This window comes from Ipomoea triloba, chromosome 11 (genome assembly GCF_003576645.1).
Source record: "Ipomoea triloba cultivar NCNSP0323 chromosome 11, ASM357664v1".
Lineage (NCBI taxonomy): Eukaryota > Viridiplantae > Streptophyta > Magnoliopsida > Solanales > Convolvulaceae > Ipomoea > Ipomoea triloba.
In genome coordinates this window covers 19,717,821-19,724,750 of record NC_044926.1, presented here as the reverse complement: position 1 = coordinate 19,724,750, position 6,930 = coordinate 19,717,821, and the positions used below count along the sequence as shown (strand labels likewise).

The 6,930-nt window shown below is 35.2% G+C and overlaps 2 non-coding genes across 2 annotated transcripts; both read left to right on the top strand.

The window, feature by feature from the left end:
* The first annotated feature begins 6,049 nt into the window (after positions 1-6,049).
* On the top strand, positions 6,050-6,121 carry TRNAP-UGG. The gene has a single exon. It is a non-coding gene; the product is annotated as a tRNA-Pro (tRNA).
* A 201-nt stretch (positions 6,122-6,322) lies between these two features.
* TRNAP-AGG lies at positions 6,323-6,394 on the top strand. The gene has a single exon. It is a non-coding gene; the product is annotated as a tRNA-Pro (tRNA).
* The last annotated feature ends 536 nt before the right edge of the window (positions 6,395-6,930 follow it).

Below are 6,930 nucleotides of genomic sequence, written 5' to 3'. Positions count from 1 at the left end.
AACCCAGACAACAAACCAACGACCTTTGGAAATAACAAAAAGAGGGAACAGCTTCAGATAACTCACAGTGATAGGAGAGCGGGTGTTGACCACAAACAAGCCCTTCAGTACCATCCATAGCAATTGTCCTCACCATGTTCTCACCCAAGTGCTGCGCCACCTCGAGCACGACCCTGATTTGGTTGTCGAGCACCTCGAGAGAGGATCGGAGGCAATCCCTCATCGAATCTGACGTCCACGAAGGCTCCAATAAGTTGGCAGACTTGCCCAATCGATCCGGCACCAGTGAACTCATCGGTGATCTTCCTCGTCGGCTCATTTCTAGACAAAGGCTTGGCTGATGGCTTCTCGGCCGGGGACGCAACGGAGGTAGTGTAACAAATAGCGAGAAAGCCCGCGGGGGAGGCGCCTGGAGCAGGGATAGAATAGAGAGAAGGATGAAATGACGTGATTACCCCTTTTCATACGGCCATCTAACGAAATAATAGACGGAGGACCAAAATTGTCCTCGTCACGATAATTGTGTCTATAAATTGTCTAAATTTTTTATGGAGGACTAAAATTATCCATGTCACTATAAGTCTAGGACCAAAAAAGGAATTGACTCAATTATAAACATTTTATTTTACTTTATATGTTTTCAAATATATGTTCTTACTTTATATTTTATTAAAATATATTGATTTCACTATTTTATATTTTAATATATAAACAAACCTATTTAAATTTAAAACTATTTAAATTGTATGAAGATGTCCTTTTTAGTCTTTTTACATTTAGCATCTTATCAAAAAGATAATTTTACCAAACACTTTTAAGCATAACAACTAGCTTAACAGTTCTTTAGATTTCAGCTTCGAGCTTATAGCTTTTCAGTTTTCAGCTTTCTGCTACCTTTTCAGCTAGGTTTGCCAAACATAGCCTTAGAAGATATATTGTATAACCCTTTTCTCTCCCTCTCATTTTGGCAAATGATTCTATAGACCATAACAAAAAAACAAAAACAAAAAATTAACTTTCAACCAAACATTAGAAAATAATTTTACAAAAAAAAAAATCATTTTGCGTAAAATATTTTCTGGATTTCCAAGCAAACTCTATGATGAGATGTTTGGTTCAATGAATATTTTGAGGTAATGTAACATTCTCGCGAATTTCACATAACCTAAGAATGTGAGAGGATTGCGGTTACCATGAAAGCTACCAAAAATGAACTAAAAGCAAATTAAAATTTGTGAATCGCATATCCAATGCTGTAATATTATTCTCACATCCTCTTGTAACCAAAAAAAAAAAAAAAAAAAAAGGAAAATCTGATATTACCATATTCACATTTCTAGGTTATTATGTGTGATAACCTAAACCAAACACCTCCTAAAGTTGTAGTTAAAGACTAAAAATGAGATAAAAGCTAATGGTTGTCTTTGTCTAACCAGATATGAAGAGAAGACAACTATGATTAGCTAAAATAGCCACAGTTGTCAGCTTTAGTTTGACTGACAACTCGTGGTAGTTCTTAAAGAATTCAAAACTAAAATAACAAATATGCACTTAGGTTATACGTACGCATTAGAACACCACATTTTAGCTTAATCAGCGTTACATAAACGGTAATCTATAAATATGATTAAAATCTTATTGCACTATTCTAGCAAATTAAGATACCTTTAATAGAGATTTTTATTTTAACATTATTCACTAAATTTAAAGACTAATTTTACATTTTTTTTCTATCTATTTTTCGGTATTTTAAGATATGGGTGGAAATTGACTTTTCAAAACTAATGATAAAACAGATCTTATTAGTGAGATATATTCAAAGTCCATGAGTTCAAAGTTCTGACCTAAACCTCATCATTAATTGCTCAAAAGTCAGAAAATGAGGTTTATCTTGAAAATATATGTTCATATTGTTTTACTTCCTTTCTTCCCAAAATAAAATAAAAGAATGACTAAAAGTAGATTGTCACATATAAATCTATGATCAAAAATTGAATTAACTACTTATTCATTTATTTTAAAAAAAAGGTTATTTTCTCTTTAGGTGACTATGCAACAAAAGTATATATTTTTGAAGATATAAGTAACATTTTCATATTCTCAAACCCAAGCTATACACTTTCTCTCATAACTAACAATCAATTAATTTATTCATGATTAGTATTACACGCTTTTTTTCACAAGTAGTTGTTCAACCCCTAAATATTATATTTTGATTTAAAAGTATTATATTTTTCTTAAAAACATTACATTTTCATTTATAAGTAACAAACAATTTATTTCTAATTAGTACAGAGTATTACATTTTTCAACTAAGTATTACTCCGTACATTTCTGTTTTGACTCGGCCTATCTCACGACTAAAGATCTGTGAGGCAATCTTACAAGATACGCACCCGTTAAATAACACTTGGTTGAACAAATCTTCAAACCAACTAAAATTTTCATGCTATCATGATCATATCATATAATATCGCACGATTTAAGTTGTTATGGCTGTTATTACGAAATTAAAGCTTATTGATTTATGTACATTTAAAGATTAGCATATGTTGGATCAAATAGACTTAGTCCTATTAAAAGTCTGTAGAGTTTTTAATTAAAATGGAGATTTTTTATTTTATTTTATTTTTAAATCAAAACCAAGAACTTCAATTAACCAACCATTTAAAAAACAAAAACCAAAAAAAAAAAAAAAAAAAAAAAAGATGTACAATAAAACTCAAGCGGAGAGCCCTCCTAACATAAGGGAACATCATGACTAATAGTTCTCGCCGCAAGACAATCCGTCACCTTATTCGAAAATTGTCGTATAAATTTAAAATCACAAACAGTAAAAGACGAAGCCAACGATTTATATTCACTAAGTACAATGGCCACATAAGAATAATCCACGTGAGACAAAGCAAGAGCATTGCACATATTAGGGTAATCTTAAAATACTAACATCGACCTTTGAAACTCCATACTCCTTCAACCGCTTAAGAGCTTCCTTACATGCCATGACTTCAGCAAGATACAAGTCACTACAATGAGGGAGTTTACCATTCATAGCCGCTAGGAAATTACCATCAGAGTTACTCAATAATAAACATCCTCAATCAGTCACACTCATGCATATACTCAGTTAGCAGTCTTATTTTCATCTCAATATTTAACAAACCAGTGCTTAGACATTAGTTGCTCAATGCTCAATGTGGAATCCAAAATCAATTGGGAGTTTAGTTTAGTGGTATGATTCTTGCTTTGGGTGTGAGAGGTTGTGAGTTCAATTTTAACAACACCACTCACTTTTTTCCTCCTCACAGCAAGCCACACTCATGCATATACTCAGGTAGCAGACGACATTAGTTGCTCAGATGCTCAATGTGTAATCAAAAATCAATTTGGTGTTTGGTCTAGTGGTATGATTCTCGCTTAGGGTGCGAGAAATCGTGAGTTGAATTCTCACAACACCCCCTGACCTTTTTCCTCCTCATAGCAAGTCACACTCATGCTTATATTCAGTTAGCAGTCTTCCACTCTTTCATCTCAATATTAAATTAATTGGGTGTTTGGTTTAGTGGCATGGTTCTCGCTTTGGGTGCGAGAGATTGTGAGTTTAATTCTCACAACACCACTCACTTTTTTCCTCCTCTGCAGCAAGTCACACTCATGCATATACTCAGTTAGCAGTCTTCCACTCTTTCATCTCAATATTAAATTAATTGGGTGTTTGGTTTAGTGGCATGGTTCTCGCTTTGGGTGCGAGAGATTGTGAGTTTAATTCTCACAACACCACTCACTTTTTTCCTCCTCTGCAGCAAGTCACACTCATGCATATACTCAGTTAGCAGTCTTTCACTCGTTTATCTCAATATTTAACAAACTAGTGTTTAGACAATAGTTACTCAAATGCTCAATGTGGAATCAAAAATCAATTAGGTGTTTGGTCTAGTGGTATGATTCTTGCTTTGGGTGTGAGATGTCATGAGTTCAATTCTCACAACACCCCATTCACATTAAGTCACATTCATGCATGTACTCACCCCTCACTTTTTTCCTCCTCAGCAAGTCACACTCATGCATATACTTACTCTAGCAGTCTTCCACTCTTTCATCTCAATATTTAACAAACTAGTGTTTAGACAGTAGTTGGATTCTCGCTTTGGGTGCGAGAGGTTGTGAGTTTAATTCTCACAACACCCCTTCACAGCAAGTTACATTCATGCATATACTCAGTTAGCAGTCTTCCACTCTTTCATCTCAATATTAAATTAATTTGGTGTTTGGTTTAGTGGTATGGTTCTCGCTTTGGGTGCGAGAGATTGTGAGTTTAATTCTCACAACACCACTCACTTTTTTCCTCCTCTGCAGCAAGTCACACTCATGCATATACTCAGTTAGCAGTCTTTCACTCTTTCATCTTAATATTTAACATACTAGTGTTTAGACAGTAGTTACTCAAATGTTCAATGTGGAAACAAAAATCAATAGGGTGTTTGGTCTGGTGGTATGATTCTCGCATTGGGTGTGAGTGGTTTTGAGTTTAATTCTCACGACATCACCTCACTTTTTTCGTCATACCAAGTCACACTCATGCATATACTCAATTAGCAGTCTTTCATCACAATATTTAACAAACTAGTGTTTGAGGTTGTGAGTTTAATTCTCTCAACACCCCTCACTTTTTTCCTCCTCAGCAAGTCACAATCACGCATATACTCAGTTAGTAGTCTTCCACTCTTTCTTCTCAATATTTAACAAACCATTGTTTAGACATTAGTTGCCCAAATGCTCAATATGGAATCAAAAATCAATTTGGTGTTTGGTCTACTGGTATGATTCTCGCTTAGGGTGCGAGAGATCGTGAGATGAATTCTCACAACACCCTCTGACCTTTTTCCTCCTCATAGCAAGTCACACTCATGCATATATTCAGTTAGCAGTTTTCCACTCTTTCATCTCAATGCTTAACAAACCAGTGTTTAAACATTAGTTGCTCAAATGCTCAATGTGGAATTAAAAATCGATTGGGTGTTTGATCTAGTGGTATGATTCTCGCTTTCGGCGCGAGAGGTTGTGAGTTTAGTTCTCACAACACCTCTCACTTTTTTCGTCCTCACAGCAAGGCACACTCATGCATATACTTAGTTAGCAGTCTTTCACTCTTTTATCTCAATATTTAACAAACTAGTGTTTAGACAGTAGTTACTCAAATGCTCAATGTGGAATCAAAAATCAATTGGGTGTTTGGTCTAGTGGTATGATTGGAATCAAAAATCAATTGGGTGTTTGGTCTAGTGGTATGATTCTCGTCAAAAATCAATTGGGTGTTTGGTCTAGTGGTATGATTCTCGCTTTGTGTTGAGCGGTCGTGAGTTCAATTCTCACAACAGCCCCTCATAGCAAGTCACATTCATGCATATACTCACCCCTCACTTTTTTGCTCCTCAGGAAGTCACACTCATTCATATACTCAGTTAGCAGTCTTCCACTCTTTCATCTCAATATTTAACAAACTAGTGTTTAGACAGTAGTTACTCAAATGCTCAATGTGGAATCAAAAATCAATTGGGTGTTTGGTCTAGTGGTATGATTCTCGCTTTGTGTTGAGCGGTCGTGAGTTCAATTCTCACAACAGCCCCTCATAGCAACTCACATTCATGCATATACTCACCCCTCACTTTTTTGCTCCTCAGGAAGTCACACTCATTCATATACTCAGTTAGCAGTCTTCCACTCTTTCATCTCAATATTTAACAAACTAGTGTTTAGACAGTAGTTACTCAAATGCTCAATGTGGAATCAAAAATCAATTGGGTGTTTGGTCTAGTGGTATGATTCTCGTTTTGGGTGCGAGAGGTCGTGACTTTAATTCTCACAACACCCCCTCACAACAAGTCACATTCATGCATATACTCACGCCTCACTTTTTTCCTCCTCAGAAAGTCACACTCATGCATATACTCAGTTAGCAGTCTTCCACTCTTTCATCTCAATATTTAACAAACTAGTGTTTAGACAGTAGTTACTCAAATAATGCTCAATGTGGAATCAAAAATTTATTAGGTGTTTGGTCTAGTGGTATGATTCTCGCTTTGGGTGCGAGAGGTCGTGAGTTCAATTCTCACAACACCCCCTCACATCTTTCCTCCTCATAGCAAGTCATACTCATGTATATACTTAGTTAGCAATCTTCCACTATTTAGATCTCACAACACCCGTCACACTCATGAATATACTCAATTAATAGTCTTCCACTCTTTTAATCTCAATATTTAACAAACCAGTGTTTAAACATTAGTTGCTTAAATGCTCAATGTAGAATCAAAAATCAATTGGGTGTTTGGTCTAGTGGTATGATTCTCGCTTAGGGTGCGAGAGGTCGTGAGTTCAATTCTCACAACACCCCTCATAGCAAGTTACACTCATGCATATACTCAATTAGCAATCATTTGCTCACAACAAATCACACCCATGCATATACTCAATTAGCAATCTTCCACTCTTTCATCACAATATTGTTATCACAGCACCGTCTGTTATTGTTAATAAAGCTAGCAAGGTTTTGGTTTTGTGATAGGCAATCGTCGGTGCCTGTGAATGAAAATGGAGTCTATAGTTAAGGGATTGCACATGTGTGAACGTAAAAGGTTTGTGGCCTGTGATCATGGATGTGGCAAATTATTACAAGAGTATTTCAATTCCTACTCTCATCTTCTATTCTATATGATTTGACATGCTTCATGATATTTATCATCTAATTAAATTTAAACACAAGTACGAGTAAAAATTTGGAGTGTTTTTTAGAGTACTGAAGTATTTTTTTTTATTACAATACTACGTGGACCATAACAAATAGTACATTTTTAATATACTAAAAGTACATTATGTACTAAATGTACATTATTTGATAGTATGATCCACATAATTGTGTGAATCATGATC